This window comes from Mustela nivalis, assembly GCF_964662115.1.
Source record: "Mustela nivalis genome assembly, chromosome: 18".
NCBI lineage: Eukaryota > Metazoa > Chordata > Mammalia > Carnivora > Mustelidae > Mustela > Mustela nivalis.
The window spans coordinates 48144307-48167436 of NC_139037.1; the positions used below are offsets into that span (position 1 = coordinate 48144307).

The following is a 23130-nucleotide window of genomic DNA, read 5'->3' on the forward strand; positions in this document are numbered from 1 at the left end:
CCATTCATTGTGGATGGATATTAGGCTGTTTCTAATTCTCTTTTCATCACAAAGGTGCCATAAATATCTCCATATCTGTGACCTAGCTCTACTTGTGGGAACATATAGAAATATCCCTAAGCATTTCTCATTCTAGGAATGAAATGATGGGATTAAATTTGCACTTCTTGGTTTACTAATAAGGTGGACCATCTTGTCGTGTGAGTTTACCAGTCACTTGTCATTCTTCTGTGATGACCCGCTTTCTCATAGACATTATTCACTTTTCCCGTGGGTAATTCAGACTTTGTTCTTCATTGACGTGAACTCCTTGTTTATTAGATGGGAAACATAGTCCTTCAGCTTTTCTTCCGCTTTCCGGTATTCTGTTTGGAATTTCATGGCCATGGCCGATCTTCAGTCCGGAGACGAGAGGTTCCATGACCTGAGACCCGAATCAAGGTCAGTGGAGAGTTTTCCGAAGTGCCGCGTGCACCTCCCTGTTCCGCAGGCAGTAGATGACAGGGTTGCACATGGGTGTGAGCACCGTGTAGACGACGGACAGCACCTTGTTGAGGTCCGTGGATTTAATGCGGCTGGGACGGCAGTAGATGAAGAGGGCTGCTGAGTAGAAGATGCCCACCACCACCAGGTGGGAGGCGCAGGTGGAAAAGGCCTTGTGCTGGGCAGCGGCTGACGGCATGCGGAGCACAGCCACCCCGATGGCGGAGTAGGAGGCCAGTGCTACCAACAGTGTCCCACAGAAGATGACGATGGCAGAGATGAAGTCCACCAGCTCGGTCAGGGCCACATGAGTGCAAGACAGGTTGAGCAGAGGGGAGACGTCACAGAAGAAGTGGTTGAGGACATTGGGACCGCAGTAGGACAGGCTAGCGATGCATGTCGTCTTGGCCACCGAGACCAGCAGCCCCCCAAGCCATGAGGACAGGGCCAAGCCCAGGCAGACTCGGGGCCTCATGAGCAGGGGATAATGGAGTGGGCGGCAGATGGCCACGTAGCGGTCATAGGCCATGGACGCCAGGAGGGTGCACTCTGTGCAGATGAGAACTATAAAGAAGAAGAGCTGGGTCATGCAGGCTGTAAAGGGCACATGGCAGGGACCGGTCCGCAGCCTCACGAGCAGGCTGGGCACGGTCACTGACACGTAGCACATCTCCAGGCAGCTGAGGTTGCCCAGGAAGAAGTACATGGGCTTGCGGAGCTCGCTGTGACTGCACACAAGGTAGATGACGAGCGTGTTCTCCAGGAGGGTCAGCGTGTAGAGGCTCAGAAGACAGCAAACAGGACATCCCTTATGTCCACCCTGGTGGACAAGCCCAGCAAGACAAACTCCCTGACTCTGTTCATGTTGCCCGTCTCCAGGGACCTCTCCATCTGAGAACAAACACATCTATGATATATTTTGCACATCTTTCTCTTCACAGCTTGCCTTCCTATAGATCCAAGCCTTTATACCACCAAGTAAATGAAATAAACTCATATCTTGTTTCTCTCCCTCCACTCTTGCTTCATCTCCACACAGCTGCTGGGTGGGAGGGAGGGGGTCTTTCAAAATCATCGATCATAAAGGGTTACTCCACTGCTTAAAGCCCTTGACACATTCCCATTATCCTTAGAATAAACATCACATGTCCTACCATGGCTCTCAAGCCCCCAATTTTCTGTTCCTTGCCAATTACTTCAGTTTTAACTCATGCCATGGCTCCTTTTCTCATACCCACTGGAGCCCCATAGGTGCCCTTTTACTTCCTCAAATACTCCAACATCCTTCCAGCCTGAAATAATTCCCACACAAAGTCCCTTCTTTCTGAAACAGCCTTCTCTCCATTCTTGTTTTTCCCATTTCGGGGAATCCTTGACATCCTTGGCATGAGTTTTTCAATATCTTATCCTTAGAAAATCTCCTATTAGACCCGATGTCATTATTCCTTACCCCTGCAACCCCTTCCTTCCTTCCAGAGTGATTGTTGTTCATTTCATTTATTTTAAATTATTTGCACTAGCTGGAGGTTGTCGGAGGCGGGTGGAGGGACAGGAGAAATAGATGAAGGGAATTCGGGAGTGCACTTGTGACGAGCACTGAGTAATGTAGAGAAGTGTTGAATCACTATATTGTATGCCTGAGACAAATCTAACACTGGGTGTTGATGATACTGGGATTTGAATGAGTGAGTGAATGAAATTACTTGCATGCTTGTTCAGTTGTGCAACGTCTCTCCAACTGGACTGTAAGCCCCTTGAGGAAAGAGGTGGGGTCTATGTTACTCAGAGTTCTAACCGCAGACCCTAGCAAAGCAGTACACTGCCAGGTTTGTCATGGCTCTCCACGTGCTCATTCAAAACCTGGAGCACCGGAGGGGACTTTCAGGCGTCACGCTCCTCAGCAGGAGCCAGGAACCAGACGTTGACCAGATCACCAGCCCCAGGGTCGATGAGTCCAGGGAGGCCTCGGAAGAAACACAAGCCACAGGGGAATGGACCGGGCAGGGAGACCTTTTAAGATCCCGCCCTCAAATAAACCAAAGGAAGATAGCCATTTCTTTTTTCATCTTATTACTTTTGTCTTTGTATTGTTGCTGTCTTACCTATCACAACAAAAGGAAGATTTTCTTCCTGGTTCACAGCAGGAAATGGTCTTTGCTCCAAAACAGTGGAATGTCACCGTCTAGTCCAGAATGTTAATGCGTGGTGCCTTCTTCTCCGAAGAAGATCGCTGAGGTTCTCTGGGGCTACGAGCACAAAGTGAGGACACTGGGATTTTTTTTTTTTTTCCAAACCAGTTCTGCCTGATTTTACCACCTACTGGTGCCCCGTCTGAGGCTGCCCTATTTAGGAAACATGTCCCTGGTCTGTTTGAGAGTTCCATGAGTCCCATTCTGTCCCAGAACCTTCCCTGGCACCATCTCAAATTCACAGCACAGATGACCTTTAGGCCAATCCCACTCTGGCTTCTGCCTTTTACAGGGATCTCCACAGGCTGAGAAGTAATCACCAATGATCCCATCTTTCAGATGTGAAAACTAAAGATCAAAGAGTCCATTTGTTTCCCAAGGCCTCCAGCAAGAAGTCGTAGAATACAGACTCAGCTTCCCAGGTAAGCTGACGCTGGGAGTCATGTTGTATTCTCCCTCTCCTGGGATTTGGGGTGACATTTTCATTTTACTTGTCTGGAAACACGTTGGCAGAGAGGAAAAGGAAATTATTCGTCTACTCTAGGAAAGGAAAGTTAGGACTGGAAGGACCATTTGAAGGTTCTCAGTTTGAGGGCCTCGTTTTTTATGGGAGGGAACTTGATTACCTACCCCAGTGAAGGACTGCAGTCAATGTCGTGATCGCCTGGTTAGAATGGATTTGAGGGCTCTCTGCTCTGCGGAAAGCCTGCTTCCTCCTTTCTCTCTCTGCCTGCCTCTCTGCCTAATTGTGATCTCTCTCTGTCAAAATAAATAAAAATCTTTTTAAAAATGTTTAAAAATTTTAAAAAATAAAAAATTTTCCCTCTTGTTTCCCTTGCCTTTGGAGACATGTCTTACAAAGAGTTGCCATGTCCTAGGTAGAAAAGGTTACTGCCTGTGTTTTCCTCTAGGATTTTGATGGATTCCTGTCTCACACTGAGGTCTTCCATCCATTGTGAGTTTAACTTTGTGTGTGGGATAAGAGAATGGTCCAGTTTCATTCTTCTGCATGTGGCTGTCCAATTTTCCCAGCACCCATTTGTTGAAAAGACTGTCTTTTTTCCACTGAATTTTCTTTCCTGCTTTGTTGAAAATTAGTTGACCATAGAGTTGAGGGTCTGTTTCTGGATTCTCTTTTCTGTTTCATCAATGTATATGTCTGTTTTTGTGAGTACCATACTATCTAGATTATTACAGCTTTGTAATAGACCTTGAAGTCCAAAACTCTGATGCCTTCAGCTTTGGTTTTCTTTTCTGACATTCCTCTGGCTATTTGGGGTCTATTCTGGTTCCATACAAATTTTAGGATTGTTTGTTCCAGCTCTGTGAAAAATATCAATGGGATTTTGATAGGGATTGCATTGAAAGTGTAGATTGTTCTAGGTACCATAGACATTTTAATAATGTTTATGCTTCCAAGCCATGAGCATGGGATGTTTTTCCATTTCTTGGTGTGTCTTCCTCCATTTCTTTCATAAGTGCTCTATAGTTTTCTGGGTACAGATACTTTGTCTCTTTGGTTAGGTTTATTCTTAGGTATCTTATGCTTTGGGTGCAATTGTAAATGGGATCAACTCCTTAATTTCTCTTTCTTCTGTCCTGCTGGTGGTGTATAGAAATGCAACTGATTTCTGTGCATTGATTTCATATCTTGTCATCTTGCTAAATTCCTGTATGAGTCCTAGTCATTTGGGGGTGAATGTTTGGGTTTTCTCCATAAAGTATCATGTTATCTGCAAAGAGTGAGAGTTTGACTTCCTTGCCGATATGGATGTCTTTTATGTGTTTTTCTTTGTCTGATTGCTGAGGCTAGGCCCTCTAATCCTGTGTTGAACAACACTGGTGACAGTGGACATCCCTGCTGTGTTCCTTGGTCATTTATTCCTACCCACTAGAATTCCATCCTATTTCTGGTTTTCTGCTGCACCCCCGGAACCTAGCACGATGCCTGCAGACAGTACTTGTGAGTTGACGTGCCACTTGGCAAGCAAAGTCCTCCTTAAAGAAGCGAGCTGGAGAGAAGCCTGAATGAAGCAGAAGTGAACCCTGCCAACTTCCGGGAAAGCAGGGTAAGCAGAGGTGGGGCGAGGGCAGAGGTGCTGAAGCAGGAAAGCACTTGCGGGACTTTAGCAGGAATGACTGGGTTAGGGAGGATGCTGCAGGGTGAGCCAGGAGCAGCCTGTGTGACAAGGTCAGGTCAAGAGCCAGACTACGCGGCCCTGGTAGGCTGGAGGAAGAGAGTCTGGAGTCCCTGTTCCTGCGATGGCAGCTCCGTGGCCTGATCCGGCGGGCGGCCGGATGCCGGACTCAGATCTTGGGCGCGCAGAGCGGAGAGCTGTGCGCAGGCGGGTCCGCTCGCTCGCGGCCCTTCCCGAACCTTCTAGCGTGCCCAGACATGAACTTCCAGAGCGGACAGCAGGCGAGATGAGAAGCAAGGGATCCATTTGTTGCCGGTTTTAAGCAGCCACCGCAGACTCGGCTGGGTCTAGTTCTACGGAAGAGAGGGACGGCGTGAGAAAGCGGGCGTCCTCGGTTTGCATGAACTCGTGCAGGCGGACGCGCCGGGAGCCGCGAGCGCGGGCGCGTGGAGCCGGGGCCACGCCTCCGCGCCACGAGACACGGAGACGCGCGCGGGGCAGCGGCCTTATGGGGGCGCGCGCGCCGCTCTGCTACGTCCCGAGTGTTCTCAGGAGGCGCTGGGCGGTCCGTGCGGATGAGCGCGTCCTGTGGACGTTCTGACTTGAGTCTGGGGTCAGAGCCCACCTGAAGGGGCAGGTGCACGTGACAGCGGCGGGCGGGGTCCGCGTCGCACACATCTGGGCGCTGTTCCGGGCGGACGACCGCGCGCCGCGACGGGCCTGACTCTCTTCGCGCGCCAGCAGCGTCTCGCGGTCTGCAGAGGAGGTCGTGGCGCGCCCACCTGACAGCTGAGTTAGATACGGAGGTTCCGGGCCCACCTGGGCCAAAGCACCCGACGGGGAGAGCAGAATCTCGGGTGCTTCAGCGCCAGCGTCTCTGTCCGGGGTCACGGCCAGTGGCAGGCTCTGAGCACACAAGGAAGGAGGCTCGGAACAGGTTTGCTGCTCGCGTTTTCCAGTTTCTGCTGCTCTCACGGTGGCAGACGAAGAGTTCTTCTTGGGTCTCTCTCATTTGTTCCGATGGTCTTAGATCCTTTTCTCCATTCTGAGAAGTTGCTAGAAAAACAGTATTTCAGATGGTTGCGATATGGCAAAAGATGGAGACACATATCAGAAATAAGGCGTAAAGCTACAGAAAGGTGGCGCTGGGCCAGAACAGTCAGAAAACAATAAATAGACCAATATAGAATTGAAAACTGTGGTTTTTATTTTTTGATCTCGCTAGATTTCAGCACATGACAAGTAGAACTAAAACCGCACTTTATAGTCTTTTTTTTTTTTTTAAAGATTTTATTTATTTATTTGTCAGAGAGAGAGAGAGCGAGAGCGAGCACAGGCAGACAGAGTGAAAGGCAGAGGCAGAGGGAGAAGCAGGCTCCCTGCGGAGCAAGGAGCCCGATGTGGGACTCGATCCCAGGACGCCGGGATCATGACCTGAGCCGAAGGCAGCTGCCTAACCAACTGAGCCACCCAGGCGTCCCCGCACTTTATAGTCTTGAGTCATCTATTTTTCTGTAAAAATATTCGTGTAATGCCCATGTTAGTGTGAGAAAATAGTCTCCTATAGAATTGTCTGAAATCCCAAGTTGTTCCGGGATATACCTGGCCCCAGAGGGATCCAGTGAGTGATTGCCAGCATGAGCTAAGTTGATATTCTAGAAGAAGGTATTATGGAAAATGTGTTTTCCACAGTGGCCGGACGAACTTCATGTCCACCAACAGCGTAGGAGGCTCCCCTTCTCCGCATCCTTGCCAGCCCCTGTTGGTCCCTGTGGAGTTGATTCTGGCCACCCTGACAGGTGGGAGGTGACAGCTCATTGTAGTTTTGATTTATATGGTTTCCCTGATAAGCAGTGATGTTGAGCATCTTGTCTTGAGTCTGTACCTCTTCTTCGGAAAATGTCTATTCATGTCTCCTGCCCGTTTGTTAACTGGATTAGTTGCTTTGGGGATGTTGAAGTTCTTTATATATTTTGGATATTAACCCGCTGTCAGATAGGTCATTTGCAAACATCGTCTCCCATTCTGTATGTTACCTCTTTGTTGATTGTTTTTTTTTTAAAGATTTTATTTATTTATTTGACACAGAGAGATCACAAGTAGGCAGAGAGACAGGCAGAGAGAGAGAGAGGAGGAAGCAGGCTCCCTGCTGAGCAGAGAGCCCAATGCGGGACTCGATCCCAGGACCCTGAGATCATGACCGGAGCCGAAGGCAGCAACTTAACCCACTGAGCCACCCAGGCGCCCTTGTTGATTGTTTCTTTCACTGTGCAGAAGCTTTTAATTTACGTATATGTGATGGAATATTATTTATCCACAACAAGAATGAAATCTTGTCATTTGCAATGACATGGAGAGAGCTAGAAAGTATTTTGCTAAGCGAGATAAGTGGGAGAAAGAGAAATACCATATGATTTCACTCCTATGTGGAATTAAGAAAACATGACAATGGAGGGGGAAAGAAGAGGCAAACCATGAAACACTCTTAATTACAGAGAGCAAAGGGAGAGTTGCTGGAGGGGAGTTGTTTGGGGACAGGATTAGAAGGTGTGGGGGAGGGAGCAGTGCACTTTTGAGGGCCACTGTGTGTTGTGTGTAAGTGATGAATCACTAAGGTCCACTCCCAAAGCTAACTGCATCTTAGTTACCTGGAATTGAAATGAAAATCTGGAGAAAGAAAAGAAAAATCCTTATAATTCTTGGCCTGAGGGTGGGGTTGGGAGTAAGAAAAGAAAAGAAAGAAGGAGGAGCACGTGGGTGGTTCAGGAGGTGAAGCATCTGCCTTGGGCTCTGGTGGTGATCCCAGGGTCCTGGGACTGAGTCCCACATTGGGTTCCTCGCTCAGTGGGGAGCCTGCTTCTCCCTTTGCCACTCCCCCTGCTTGTGTGCACACACACTCTCTCTCAGATAAATAAATGAAGTCTTTGAAATAATGGTGCTCCAAGTAGGTATAATTTTATCTCAAGTTTACATCTTTTTGTTTCCTCTTGGATATTTTGGATAGATTTGAGAAATAATATATCATAAAATCCATCCATTTCAAGGATGTATTCGGTGGTTTTTAGCACACTCAGAGTTTCACATCTGCCACCACCATCTAATTCGAGAATGTTTTCAACACTCTAGAAGGTTGTTGGCATGCCGTTGATAGTTCTCATTTATATTTAATAATTTGGGTTTTTTTCTGTTTTTTTTTTAAAAGATCTTTTAAAAAGTGTTTTTCTTTTTAAAGATTTATTTATTTATTTGACAGAGAGAAGGAGATCACAAGTAGTCAGAGAGGCAGCCAGAGAGAGAGGTGGAAGCAGGCTCTCTGCTGAGCAGAGAGCACAATGTGGGGCTTGATCCCAGGACCCTGAGGCCATGACCTGAGCTGAAGGCAGAGGCATAACCCACTGAGCCACCCAGGCTCCCCACAGGGGTTTTTTTTTTAATGTGAAAAAGGAATTCTTAAATCTAGGAGCACTGCAATAAGTAACATTGGCATAAAGAAAATGTCTGTAAAAGATCAAGTTTATGATCTTGACCAAGTCTGATATCTGGGAAGTAATATTATTATTGGATTATTGGTGGTAATTTCTTAACAGTCTTTACAAAGACAACAGAAAATTTCACTAATATCATGTCACTAATATCAAAGAAAGCCAAATTAATATACCAACATGATACCATTTTGAGAAATCTAATCAGGAAATGTAAGGAAATGGATGATCTATATTTAGAATCCAGTAAACATAGGTGAAAGCCAACATTTGATATCTCCCACAAATTCCCATTTTCCACAGACTTACAAGATCCAACCTGTATTAACAACCATTTAGGTGTGATGAAATTATTACATTAAAAATATACCTTTTCCTTACACCACACATGAATATAGACTCAAAATGGATGAAGGACCTCAATGTGAGAAAGGAATCCATCAAAATCCTTGAGGAGAACACAGGCAGCAACCTCTTCTTCCTCAGCCGCAGCAACATCTTCCTAGGAACATCGCCAAAGGCAAGGGAAGCAAGGGCAAAAATGAACTATTGGGATTTTATCAAGATTAAAAGCTTTTGCACAGCAAAGGAAACAGTTAACAAAACCAAAAGACAACTGACAGAATGGGAGAAGATATCTGCAAACGACATATCAGATAAAGGGCTAGTGTCCAAAATCTATAAAGAACTTAGCAAACTCAACACCCAAATAACAAATAATCCAATCAAGAAATGGGCAGAGGACATGAACAGACATTTCTGCAAAGAAGACATCCAGATGGCCAACAGACACATGAAAAAGTGCTCCATATCACTCGGCATCAGGGAAATACAAATCAAAACCACAATGAGATATCACCTCACACCAGTCAGAATGGCTAAAATTAACAAATCAGGAAATGACAGATGCTGGTGAGGATGCGGAGAAAGGGGAACCCTCCTACACTGTTGGTGGGAATGCAAGCTGGTGCAACCTCTCTGGAAAACAACATGGAGGTTCCTCAAAATGTTGAAAATAGAACTACCCTATGACCCAGCAATAGCACTACTGGGTATTTACCCTAAATATACAAACGTAGTGATCCGAAGGGGCACATGCACCCGAATGTTTATAGCAGCAATGTCTACAATAGCCAAACTATGGAAAGAACCTAGATGTCCATCAACAGATGAATGGATCAAGAAGATGTGGTATATATACACAATGGAATACTATGCAGCCATCAAAAGAAATGAAATTTTGCCATTTGCGATGACGTGGATAGAATTAGAGGGTATCATGCTTAGCGAAATAAGTCAAGCGGAGAAAGACAACTATCATATGATCTCCCTGATATGAGGAAGTGGAGATGCAACATGGGGGGGTTAAGGGGGTAGGAGAAGAATAAATGAAACAAGATGGGATTGGGAGGGAGACAAACCATAAGTGACTCTTAATCTCACAAAACAAACTGAGGGTTGCTGGGGGAAGAGGGGTTGGGGGAAGGGAGTGGATTTATGGACATTGGGGAGGGTATTTGCTATGAAGGGTGTAAACCTGGTGATTCACATACCTGTACCCCGGGGGATAAAAATATATTATATGTTTATAAAAAAATTAAAAATTAAAAAGAAAAAATATACCTTTTCATTTAGAAAAATTCAGAAATATTGAAAAATGAAAAAAACAGAGCTGGGGAGGACTTGAGGTACAGAAAAACAAATCAACGAGTTTGTAATTAAGGCAGGAGGATGGGTCTGTGGTACTCGGTACCTGGTACCTGAAAATCAGGTACTCGGTACCTGATTTTGCATGTTTGAAGTATTCCGTCCTGTTCACAATGATCTAAAACTCTTGCCCAGAGAGTCCGTCATTGGGGGAATTTCCTGATGGAATAAACAAGCGGGAGAACTCGAGACTGAGGGGTTGCAGCCCCGTGAAGGTGAACCACTGGGAGACGCTGCCAACCCCCGGCCATCAGGTTCATGCTCAGAGTAGCCGAGTGTCCGCTGTGTCCCGGGATGTCACAAACCGCACGGCTGGGTTTGTAGCCACTGAGAGACACACGGATCCCGATCTTCCTGTCGGATGGAATCCATGAAAACAAAAGTGAAAAAATGCATTAAAACAGCGACAGTAGCGAGCTCAGCAGCAGCTTGGATTCCCATAAAGTCACAGGACGGGACAGGTGGGCCTTCGGGGGACAGGCGGGGGGACAGACTCATGCGGGCGCGGGCAGGCGAGGACTGGGGCAGACGGTGGTCCGTGCCCACACGACAGCCTGGGGTTTGGCGGAGTGTCCCCATGTCGGGCGGCGCGTGCTTTGGGATTTGTGGCCGGTCCCTGTGGTCCTGCAGAACCGGCTGCTCTGCCACGGGGGCAACATGGTATCGGCGGCCAGCAGGGCCTCAACCGCGGCGGGAACACAGTCCGGGACGCGTGGGCAGGTGCGACTGTGCGGCAGGAAGCGGGTGGGACAGCTCGAACGTCATCGGACTCCCAGTGTCACAGAACGGTTACTTCTCAGAGTTTGTTCCGACAGTCGGAGAGCATCAGACCACCGTTCGTCACAGCTGGAGGGAACAGGGGCACGGCTGGAATGTGTCCCCCGGCTTTTCTGCCAACCGCCGCCCTCCCCACGAGGGAACACAGATCCGGGGTGGTTCTTTCCATCTTACGGAAACAAGTAGAGGCTAAAAACCCGGATTAGAAATGTGTAAACTTTTGAGTCCTGGCAGCAGAACTTAACAGAACTGCAGAGACGAAGAAGGCGAAGAAGGCGTCACTGTTCTTAGTCCCGCTCCTGCGGCCCCAGGTTGGCCGCGGGGCCGCTGCAGGTTTAGCAGAAGGAACCCCGGCGGCTTCTCGGTGCTGCTCTGGATGCAGCTGTGGGGTCCGCCGCGCCGCGGGACCATGCCGACCCCTCGATGGAGGCCGGTTGTAGAGACCAAGACCTGCTCTGTGCTTCGAGCCTCGCCCCCAGTCGGCCGCTGCCCGCACCTCTTGGCTGATAGCTCCTCGTCCTCGGCAGGCTCCCGCCGTGCCCCGTGATGAGCGGGAAGCGCTCACATGTGAATTCCTCCCACTCGGGTCCAGCCCCGCGGACTCACTCGAGCTTCTCCCTCTTCTCGGCTTGGAAACATTCCCTCCACCGGCGAGAACCCCGCGTCCCAGCCAAGGCTCAGTGTCTGCTGAACACGCACCCGCGCGAGGTTCCCACTCAACCGCGCCTCGCCGGCGTCTCTGCCTGCTGTCCCCCATCCCTCCAGCACCCCTCTGCGACACAACCGCGCTGCAGCTGTCCCTTCCCCCGCCCCGTACCTCCGCATCACCTGCGTCTCTGAGTGTGTGGTGACTAAAATACACAGCGACTCAGAGGTTCTGCCCGCTTCTGCCCTCACTGCCCTGAGATCTAGAGGGTCCCCCTGACAGCACCGGGTTGGCCCGAGAGGGGAAGGACGTGGAAAGCGAGGGATGAACAGGGGAAGGAGAAACCCTTGTTTCTGGAGGTCTTTCTTAGGGATGCAAAATCCTAGGCTGACCCTTGGCTTCTCTCCTTTCATTTTCCCAAGATGGCACAGCGGGAGAGGTGGCGCCAGCACAGAAGGTGGACGCCTCTGGGAGTAACTGGGAGATGTAGAAGGAAGGATCGGAGGAGACTCATCGATTGGCAACCACCGTAGAAAAAAATTATTTCATCATTTTAAAAAATTCTTTGATATTTTATGTGGCTAGAAGGATCAATTTTACTTCAGCCCCAAAGTTGGTTTTCTCCGGAGTTGATTTCAGTCCTTACATCTGGCCGCCCCAAGGCCATGATGGTTTCTGCCCTGACTTTCGCCCTCTCCTGAGTCCCGCACTTTCCACTCCACAGGATATGCAGCTTTGAACCACCCAAGGATAGGTCTTGGGCTCAGCACACTCACGTGGCTGTGACGGGCAGGTCTCTCTTGGTTCCACACATGATCTTACTGGAACCAGAGGCCTTCGCTCCGGATTCTTCTCGTTCGGACCCTTGAGAGAACCTGCAAGTCCAAACAGCTGTGAGCCATCGAGGGGCTGTGCACACGGAGATGACCCTGTCAGGGGCACGAGCAAGTGCAACCGACTCCCAGTCTGAGCTCGGGAAGTGACCGGCTCTGAGGAAGGAACATGGGGTGAGCATAGCTCTGGGAAAGCAAGTGAAGGGAACTACGGGAGGCGGAGGTCTGAGCACGTCCCACGTTACCGCAGGCAAAAGGCTGGATTCGGAACCTGCAGCACCACAGCGGACCCAGACAGGCACTGGCCTGAGATGATCGATGATCTATGATGGGGGCAACTGCTCTCCTTATGGTGACTGCAGAGATTACCCATCTATGTGTCCTTTTTTTTTTTTTTTAAGATTTTATTTATTTATTTGACAGAGAAATCACAAGAAGGCAGAGAGGCAGGCAGAGAGAGAGGGGAAAGCAGGCTCCCTGCTGAGCAGAGTCCAATGTGGGGCTCGATCCCAAGACCCTGAGACCATGACCTGAGCCAAAGGCAGAGGCTTAACCCACTCAGCCACCCAGGCGCCCCTGTGTGTCCCTTTTATCGAAGCACAAGAATTTACATCTGGGCTGAGATCTTGTGCTCCTAACAGTGACACACACAACTCGTTGGGTCTTTCAGCATTTTATGAATCAGAGCAGAGATGCGACCACAGCAGCCATGGTGCCATCTTTGTTTCTCCTTCATTCTGCTCTCACCACCTGCTGATGCATTGTCTTCGTGCTCTCTTAAGGCTTGTAGTTGATGGCACTTAATTAGTTTGCCTGTGCAGTTCGGTGAGGAGATTTGAAGCGGCCAACCTGGACGTTCCAGAAGGCAGCAGAGCAGTGATTCTTCGAGACCCCCACCCCCATCGTGAGCTCTCCCCAGAGGCTCTTTTCCCTTTGAACCGACTGACCAAAGTTTTCACCCCTAGAATGCCTCGTCATAGCTAGGTCTGTTAACGGGAGCAGCCAGCGGTGCCTAGTGAGAGCACAGGCACGGTCCTACAGGGCAGGGAGCTGTGGGGACGTGCAGATGCAGCCAGACCTGCTCCGTGCAAATGGTGGTTTAAAGTAGACAAAGCATTCTTGATTGTGTGTGTGTAGGGCAGAGGTCATGCTATTATTGTCTAGTTTTGTGTGCTTGAAAATGTCCATTAAAAATTGTATTTTATTTTTTAAATGTTTTAATTTTTTTAAAAATATTTAAGTAACTCTACATCCAACATGGGGCTCAAACTCATGAACCCAAGACCAAGAGTTGCTCATTCCTCTGACTGAGCCAGCCAGAGGACCTTAAAATTTGCATTTTATTTTATTTTTATTTCATATTTTATTGATTTATTTAGGATTTTATTTATTTATTCATTCATGAGAGACAGAGAGAGGCAGAAGGAGAAGCAGGGAGCCCCAAGGAGCAGGGAGCCCGGTGTGGGACTTGATCCCAGCACCCTGCGATCATGACCTGAGCCAAAGGCAGATATTTAACTGAGGCACCCAGGCACCCCTGAAATTTGTATTTTAATGAGCAAATGTGAAACAGTGTTCTTTGAAGTTATAAGTGTTCAAACTGAAATAAAATATTGTGGGTGAAGTATAGTGTTACAAAATTAGCCCTGAAAGTAGGGGGGAGTGAGGTCATAGTCAACAGTAAACAAAAGACAGCAAGAAGCAGTTTCTTGGTGAAAAGACTGTTGGAAACTCATGTGAAGTGTATGGTCATGCCAGGGGTGAGGGACACTGTGGGCTTCAGAGATCCCAGTGTGGCTGGAGCCGGCAGTCTGAGTTCCCTTGTGAGCACCTTCGGTTTCCTGCATGGCTTTGCCCTCAACCCTGGGTGCAGGCCCGGGAATGCCTCACCCGTGCAAGTGACCCCGAATTAAGAGGGGAGTCTGGTCACACCCCAAGAGGTGCAGGACGCTGGCGAATGGGGACTTGCAAGGGAAATTATCGTCTTGTTTGAGGTCATGTGGGGATTGGGGATACCCGCATTTTGAGTTGGTAAAGATGCTTTCGAAATGGGGTATTTTCCGACTAAAAAGAGCTCTGGCCATAAATGGCAAGAAGCATGGAATTTAAAGTCTAGGAAGACCAGCGTCCTGCCCCGGGGGATGGTCGCTATTTGGAAAAGGTGAGAAAACACCGAGGAGCAGGCCGCCCTGGAAATCCCGCACCGGGAGTGCTCCGGGGCGCTTTCCTGTGGGGGCTGGAGGCTGGCCCCACGCACAGAGGCGGGAAGGGACCTCGGAGGAGGCGGCCACCCCGGGCGGGTCGGTGGGAAATTGAACCGAGAAGGCAGCTTCGGTCGGAGGCAGGTCTCCGGCCGCCGCCGGGTGCGCGGACCCCGCCTCTGCCCTCCGGACCTTCTAGTGTCCGACGAGCTGCCACCGGGGCCCGGGTACGGGTCCCCTGTGGGTCCGCGCAGCATCGGTCACTGTCCCAATGCCGTGCCCTCGTGGCGGCCCCGGGAGGGGGAAGGGCGAGCCTACGCGCGTCCCAAGGTCGGGAGAGAGGAGGGGGCCTCCGGGCACCGGGTGCGGCCGCGGGAAACGCGGCGGTCACAGCTCTACGGAGAGCTCCGGAGGCTGAGCGAGGGTGCCCGGAGGTGGAGGGAGGGAAGGTGACGCGGGCTCCCTGCTGAGCGCTGAGCCCGCCGTGGGGGAGGGGCGGGAGGTCCGACCCCGCGGCGGGAAGGAGATCAGGACCTGAGCTGACCGAGCCGCCCCGGCGCCCCCGGGGTCACGTCTTCGGCTCTTTTTAAAGGTTTTATTAATTTGTTTGAGCGAGAGCAGGGGTGGGGGTGTGGAGGGAGAGAGAAGCCGACTCCTCCCTCGGCAGGGCGCCCGTGGGGGCTCCATCCCGGACCCCGGGCCCGCGACCCACCGAGCCGCCCCCCTCCCCGGGAGATTCCGTCCACTCGAGAGGCCGCAGGCGCGGGAGCGGCCCGGGGGCACGTGGCCATCGCGCTCCCCGCGATTCCCTGTGCACCTTCCGTGTCCCCTCGACGCCGGACCCCAGCCGCGATTCCGAGCTGGTCCCCGGGGGTGGGGAGCGCGGCCGGCTCTCCCGTCGCACCACTCTGCGTCTCAGCGGGAACCGTCCGCGGCTGCCCCGCCGCACCCCTCCCCGTCTTCGCCAGAACCGCCAGCGGCTGACCCGCCGCACGTGCGGACGATGATGGCGATTTGCTCCCGGGACCAAACTGGCTCCTCCCTGAGGGGCCCGCGCGCTCCCCGCGGAGGGTCAGCGTGACCCCGGCGGGCCGGGCAGGGCGCCTCCACGGGGAGGTCTGGCGGGGAGCCCCGTCCCTGCAACCGCGGCTCGTCCGACCGGCGCTTCCCCGCACGCAGCTCCGCAGCGGGGACCACGGGGCAGGAGCTTCCTCCTGCTTGCGGCGAACCCCTGGGCAGGAACGGGCGTGCGCTCGTGCACATGCGCGGACGGGGCGGGACGCGCGCCCCCGCCTCCCTCAGAGGCCTTCGTCTCGGCCCCAGCTGGGCAGAAGCGGGCGTGAGGGCGCAGCGAGGGAGCTGCGGCAGGGGCTACAGGAGGCGGTGCGGGGCGGGAGGCTCAGGCAGATGCTGGGGGTAAGGAAGGCTCCAGTATTGCGGCCCAGTAAAACCCAGCGGCCCGGAGGGCAGGGCATTTGCAGGTCCCTCTAATCCGGACGGACGAGCGCCTGCCTGCTGGGTCCCTTCCTGCGGCTGCTGGAGGTGACGCGGGGCCGCAGGACGCGGGGTTCGCTCCCGGCGTCAACCCTGTGGCGGGGGAGTCCACCAGCCGGTCAGGAGGCGACCCCTCGCCCAGCTCCGTGGAGGGGAAGAGCGGACCCGGGGCGGAGAACAAGCAGGGGTGTGGGGACGAGGATGGCGGGCTGGTGTGTGAGCAGGTGCGGGCGGGCGGGCGGGAGCCTGAGCAAGTTGGGACGCGGCGGCGATGGGAGGAGGGCTTCGGGGAGGAGGAGGGCGAAGCTGCGTCGGGTGCGGGAGTGAAAACAGGTCTCGGCTTCCTTCCGGGGAAGTGACTTCAGCCGCCGGCGGAGGAGACCCAGCGAGGCCGGGAGAGCAGTGCGAAGTGCCCACGGCTGCCGGACCGGAATGTCCCCCTCGGTTCCTGCCCGCGGCGAGCAGCCAGAGCCTCTTTCCCAAAAGCCAGCTCTGGGTCGCGTCAACGCTTTTTATCGTTTTTTCGGTTTCCGGTTTACTATTTCTGCTTTGACATTTGTGATTTCCCTCCCTCAAAGTACTTTGGGCTTAGTTCGCTCTTTTTTTTTTTTTTTTTTTTTTTTTTAATTTCCTCGAGGTACAGAGTGAGGTGGTTTTACACCCAACGCGGGGCTCGAACTTAAAACCCAAGACCAAGCGCTATATGCCCCGCCGACTGAGCCACCAGCCGCGACATCTTTCCTTTTTCTCAAGGTAGGCGTTTTGTGGCTGTGCACATTCCTCTTGGAACCGTTTTCGCTGAATCCCATACATTCACCGTGTTGCGTTTCCGCTTATGCTGGTCTCAAACTATTTCTTGGTTTCCCTTTGATTTCTTTTCTGCCCCAGGGGTGTTCACGACTGTGTTGTTGAGTCTGCCGGTCTTTGTGAATTTTCCTGCTTACACGTTTCACGACATGGTGGTCAGAAAAGCTACTCGGTCTGAGGTCAGTCCTTGTAAATCTGTTAAGACGTGTTTGGGGACCCAGCCTGTGATGCTTCCTGGTGAGTACTGTGTGGGCAGGGGAAGCCGGTGGACCCCGCCGCTGCTGGGCAGGCGTTCCCGCGTCCTTAGGACAGTCGCTCGGCCGTGCGTTTTGGAGCAATGCTTCCTTACTGATTCTCTGTCTCCTAATCAGGAAGTTGAAAGTGGGGCTGTGGCTCCTACTTTAAATAAGTAGAAAGGGGCCCTTCTATCTTTGTTTAACTTGATGCAGCAAGTGGAGAGAGAAAATGTTAGTAAGATGAACCCTGGTTCATTTCAAGTCACACAAATGGGTGTGAGTGTTGGGCTGTAGAGAGGCTGTTGTTCCCATTTTAGTGTGGGTGTTCTACCCTTGTATCCCTGGTATGGCAAGTAACCCACAGAAGGAAACAGCGCCTACTGTAAAAATAACCCCTCCCACCGCTTAATGGGAACTTGTGATCAGTAACTGACCTGAAATTCACCTTGCACATCCACAGGAGGCTTACCAGTGGTGTTCCATATTAATGCAAACCTTCCTTTCAATGAGCAAACAGGTGCACAGTGCTGACACTCCCCAGGTGGGACCAAGCTCCTAAGTGGGTGACTGTAACACAGTAGGAGCTTTCAGATGCAGAATCCTTGTCTGCTCAAGGATGAAGCCTCTGACCCAAGGTTCCACTGTCCTTCCCATATTCACAGATAAGGGAACAGGTTCTCAGAGCTCCAGGGTGTGTGCTAATGTCCCAGCACCATTAGTTATCACTGAGGACCGGGGAATAAGACCCCTACTGGGTGAATCCAGCTGATGGTGACAAGCTACTCACTACATGTTTCTTGTCTTGTCCACACAACAGTCCCCTAACATGGACCTAGTTTTCCCAAAGAGCAAGAAAGTTTAGTACTCAGAGATGTTTTTCTCGGTATCATGTACTTTTCCTTTCTGATGGTGGCTTTTCAATCCTTCAGTAACAGTTCGGATTATTACCTTTGGAAGACTTCGTGTCTCTTATCAGAACAAGTATGTCTTTCTCTTGGATGTCACAGAACCTTTGTTTTCACTCATAAGGGCTCAAACCAGCCTTTACTTTAATGCATCCCCCAAATGGGCTGCGGTCATTTTTGAACTCAGGTACCCAGCTTAGTTGGTTCTGGAGTTAATAAATGAGAATCAAAGAGACAAAATGTAGGAACTCAAAATCTCAAAGAGATGTAAAGCAATCTGCAATGGTTTAATGATAGGAGAGTTTAAGGTGTGTTATTGAGGTGTAATTTATGAATGAAACTGTGTATAGTGAAGGTGTACAACTTTCTTTTTTTTTTTAATTTTGGTTAACATACAGTGTGACATTGGTTTCGGGAGTAGAATTCAGTGATTACTTACCTATACACCCAGGGCTCATCACCAGAAGGGCCCTCTTTAATACCTGTCTGGATTGGCTGCTTTGAGTAGTGATTACTTTTCCGTGTGGACTGAGTTGAGTGGGAGACCACTTTGATTAAAGCTCTCTAGGAACTTCTCACCATGTTTCAATCTGTGGAATTATTAATAACTAGAATTCTTCAGCCAGTAGGGATATTTTCTATACTGAATAGAATATCTGAAGACATTTTAGGGACAAGTTGTATATCCAAATGGCTACTGATTTTTTGAAAAGCATTTTGTGTACTGTCACTCTAAATATATAATACAGAGTCCTCATAAGTTGGATATGAATCCTCTTGGAATTTTAGTTAGATAATCTTTAGTTAGATAGTCTTAAAATTTGTGTATTTTTGCATTTCCATTTAACCTTATTAATGCATCATAAGGGCAGACAGGACGGCCATGAACTGTAAAGCTGGTACACTGTATTCTCGTTGTCTCCTCCCACATACTCACTCATGAAGCACATGTTTATCTCATACCCATTATGTGTCAGCCACACTTTAGACCAAGAAAGGCATGCTTCTGAGTTCACGGACTCTGTATTCCGATGGGAAGTCAGAATATGAAAGTAGATAGAAATACAAAGTAATAAGATGAGATTGGAATATGAGTCCTATGCCTCCTGTGGAATAGGACTGTGTCTCCCTTTTCAGAAGAAAAGGCCCGGAATCCCTTTATGAGGTCCTAGAACGAACACAGTCCTCCTGAGGCACAGACAGCCTCCCCTTCCCTCCAGGCCGCTCTGACCCACTCGCAGTGTCTTATCAGAACAAAGCTCTGAGAACCACAGGCAAGAGGCTCTGAAAACCGTCTTTTGTTAACGATTGGGGTTGGGTCTTTTGCCAGTGTCCTCCTCTCCCAGAACGTCCCTCCAATCCTGCATGGACATGAGTAGGAATCTTCAACACGATTCTTGCCCCCATGGCTGTCACCAGTCTCTAGGTTCTTCTCTCCGCTGGGATTCCACTCGCAATGGTGGCTCTGGTCTTTGGGCACCCCCTGTCCCCTCTTGGGTGTACACTTGTCCCTCACAGCCACTGAGTGGCTTGCAGTCTTGTGCTCCGTCAGTGTCCTGAGCACCTTTCCTGGGTCCTTCTTCTTCCCAGGACAGCGGGGAGGATGCTCAGGGGAGGAGCCCCCAAGGTCACTGGTCCTTCCTGTCCATCTGCTGGATATCCAGGGTCTTCATTAGTATCCATGTTCCTGAGAAAGCTATTGGTCTCCAGGACATGGACAGCCACACCCAAGGCAAATAGGTTTACTCATCTGTCTGTCCTAATATAGGTCTTGTCTTCTTGGTCCATCTCTGAGGTCATGTTTATTGGCCTCATGGTCTGGCCCAGCAGCTCCCTGGTGCTGTTCCTGCACCAGCACCCCCAGACAGTGCGGTGTATTCATGCCCCCAGTGGTTACTACCGCAGGGTCCCCTGGAGACCAGAGCCGCCCCCAGCATCCCGACGCTGGTGACCACATGTGTTGTCTTCTACATGCGGAATTCCATTCTTGCTTTCCCTGTCCTCACTCTAATAGGCTCTTCTCTGTGAGTGACGCATAATTCTCATGTTCTGGTTTCGTGTTTTTCTATTATTTGTCCCTTACTGCTGATCCTCAGGGATTCTCCAGCTCCTAATTTCTGCTTTTGAATGTTGAAAATGACCATGAAGAACCTAAATTTATAGAAGTCAGTTTCAACAATAGCCAAGATTATACTGTTCAGTAATCATTGACCAAATACCAATATATAAATTTTATTTTTTCAGTGTTCCAAGATTCATTGTTTATGCACCTCACCCAGTGCTCCATGCCCTCCTTGATACCCACCACCAGGCTCACCCACCCCCCCATCCCTGTCCCCTCCAAAACCCTCAGTTTGTTTCTCAGAAAACATGACCTCAGAGATGGACCAAGAAGACAAGACCTCTATTAGGACCTACAGATGAGCAAACCCATTTGCCTTGGATGTGGCTGTATGTGTCCTGGAGATCAGTAGCTTTCTCAGGAACATGGATACTAATGAAGACCCTGGAGATCCAGTAGATGATCAGGAAGGACCAATGACCTCAGGGGCTTCTCCTCTGAGCAGTCTGAACAGTCTCTCATGGTTCATCTCCCCCTCTGATTTCCCCCAACTCCCTTCTCTCCTTCACCCAGTGTCCTCCGTGTTATTCCTTATGCTCCACAAGTAAGTGAAACCATATGATACTTGACTCTCTCTGCTTGACTCTCTTCACTCAGCATAATCTCCTCCAGTCCCATCCATGTTGATAAAAAAGTTGGGGATTCATCCTTTCTGATGGAGGCATCATACTCCATAGTGTATATGGACCACATCTTCCTTATCCATTCGTCTGTTGAAGGGCATCTTGGCTTTTTCCAGTTTGGTGACTGTGGCCATGGCTGCTGTGAACATGGGGTACAGATGGTCCTTGTTTTCACTACATCTGTATCTTTGGGGTAAATACCCAGTAGTGCAATTTCAGGGTCATAGGGAAGCTCTGTTTTTAATTTCTTAAGGAATCTCCACACTGTTTTCCAGAGTGGCTGCACCAACTTGCATTCCCACCAACAGTGGAAGAGGGTTCCCCTTTCTCCACATCCTCTCCAACACACTGCTTCCTATCTTGTTAATTTTGGCCATTCTAACTGCTGTAAGGCGGTATCACAATGTGGTTTTGATTTGAATCTCCCTAATGGCTAATGATGATGAACATTTTTTCATATGTCTGTTAGCCATTTGTATGTCTCTTTGGAGAAGTGTCTGTTCATGTCTTCTGCCCATTTAAAAAAAATATTTAATTTATTTATTTGACAGAGAGATAGCAAGAGAGGGAACACAAGCAATGGGAGTATGAGAGGGAGAAGCAGGCTTCCCACTGAGCAGGGAGGCTGATGCGGGGCTTAATCCCAGGACCCTGAGACCATAACCTGAGCCAAAGGCAGAGGCCCAACCCACTGAGCCACCCAGGTGTCCCATTTCTGCCCATTTTTTGACGTGATTATCTGTTTTGTGTGTTTGAGGAGTTCTTTACGGACCTTAGATATGAGTGCTTTGTATGTAGTGTCATTTGGGAATATCTTCTCCCATTCCGTGGGTTGCCTCTTTGTTTTGTTGACTGTTTCCTTTGCTGTGCAGAAGCTTTTGATCTTGATGAGGTTCTGAAAGTTCATTTTCTCTTTTGTTTCCTTTGCCTTTGGAAATATGTCTTAAAAGAAGTTGCTGTGGCCAGTGTCGAAGAGGTTACTGCCTGTGTTCTCCTCTAGGATTTTGATAGATTCCTGCCTCACAATGAGATCTTTTATCCATTTCAAGTTTATCTTTCTGTATAGTGTAAGAGAATAGTCAAGTTTCATTCTGCTACATATAGCTGTCCAATTTTCCCAGCACCATTTATTGAAGAGACTTTTTTCCACTGTATATTTTTTCCTGATTTGTTGAAGATTAGTTGATCATGGCATTGTGGGTCCATATCTGCACTCTCTACTCTGTTCCACTGGTCTATATGTCTGGTTTTGTGCCAGTACCATGCTGTCTTGGTGATCACAGCTGTGTAGTAAAGCTTGAAATCAGGCAACGTGATGTCCCCAGTTTTGTTTTTCTTTTTCAACATTTCCTTAGCAATTTGAGGTCTCTTCTGGTTCCATATAAATTTTAGGCTGGCTTGTTCCAGCTCTTTGAAAAATGCTGGTGGAATTTTGATCGGAATGGCACTGAAAGTATAGATGGCTCTAGGCAGTATAGACATTTTAACAATATTTATTCTTCCAATCCATGAGCAAGGAATGGTCTTCCATCTTTTTGTGTCTACTTCAGTTTCTTTCATGAGTGTTCTATAGTTCCTTGAGTACAGATCCTTTACCTCTTTACTTAGGTTTATTCCCAGGTATCTTATGTGCTACAGTAAATGGAATCAATTCTCTAATTTCCCTTTCTGTATTTTCATTGTTAGTGTATAAGAAAGCAACTGATTTCGTGTCCTGCCACATTACTGAATTGTTGTATGAGTTCTAGTAGTTTGGGGGTGGAGTCTTTTGGGTTTTCCATATAAAGTTATGTCATCACGAAGAGGGGGAGTTTGACTTCTTCATTGCCACTTTGAATACTTTTTATTTCTCTTTGTTGTTTGATTGCTCTTGCTAGGACTTCTAACACTATGCTGAACAACAGTGGCGAGAGTGGGCATCCTTGTCGTTTTCCTGATCTCAAAGGGAAGACACTCAGTTTTTTCCTACCGAGGATGATATTCCCTGTGGGTTTTTCATAGGTAGATTTTATGAAGTTGAGGAATGTTCCCTCTATCCCTTTACTTTGAAGGGTTTTAATCAGGAATGGATGCTGTATTTTGTCAGTGCTTTTTTCTGCATCAATTGAGAGGACCATATGGTTCTTCTCTCTTCTCTTATTGATTTGTTCTATCACACTGATTGAATTGCAAATGTTGAACCACCCTTGCACCCAGGGATGAATCCCATCTTGTCATGGTGTATAATCTTCTTAATGTGCTGTTGGATTCTATTAGCTAGGATCTTGTTGAGAATCTTGGCATCCATATTCAGCAGGGATATTGATCTGAAATTCTCCTTTTTGATGGGGTCTTTGCCTGGTTTGGGGATCAGGGTAATGCTGGCTTCATAGAATGAGTCTGGAAGTTTTCCTTCTGTTTCTGTTTTTTGAAACAGCTTCAGGAGAGTAGGTATTATTTCTTCTTTGACTGTTTGGTAGAATTCCCCAGGAATCCATCAGGTCCTGG

General features: G+C 49.3%; 1 long non-coding RNA gene and 1 pseudogene across 2 annotated transcripts; one reads left to right on the plus strand and one right to left on the minus strand.

Moving 5' to 3' along the window:
* Nucleotides 1-442: 442 nt before the first annotated feature.
* LOC309853191 (olfactory receptor 6Z7-like) lies at nucleotides 443-1377 on the minus strand (annotated as a pseudogene). The gene has a single exon. The product of its transcript is annotated as an olfactory receptor 6Z7-like (transcript).
* Nucleotides 1378-16084: 14707 nt separating this feature from the next.
* On the plus strand, nucleotides 16085-16923 carry LOC309853192. The gene is made up of 3 exons (XR_014305558.1): nucleotides 16085-16162; nucleotides 16594-16703; nucleotides 16839-16923. It is a non-coding gene; the product is annotated as an uncharacterized lncRNA (long non-coding RNA).
* The last annotated feature ends 6207 nt before the right edge of the window (nucleotides 16924-23130 follow it).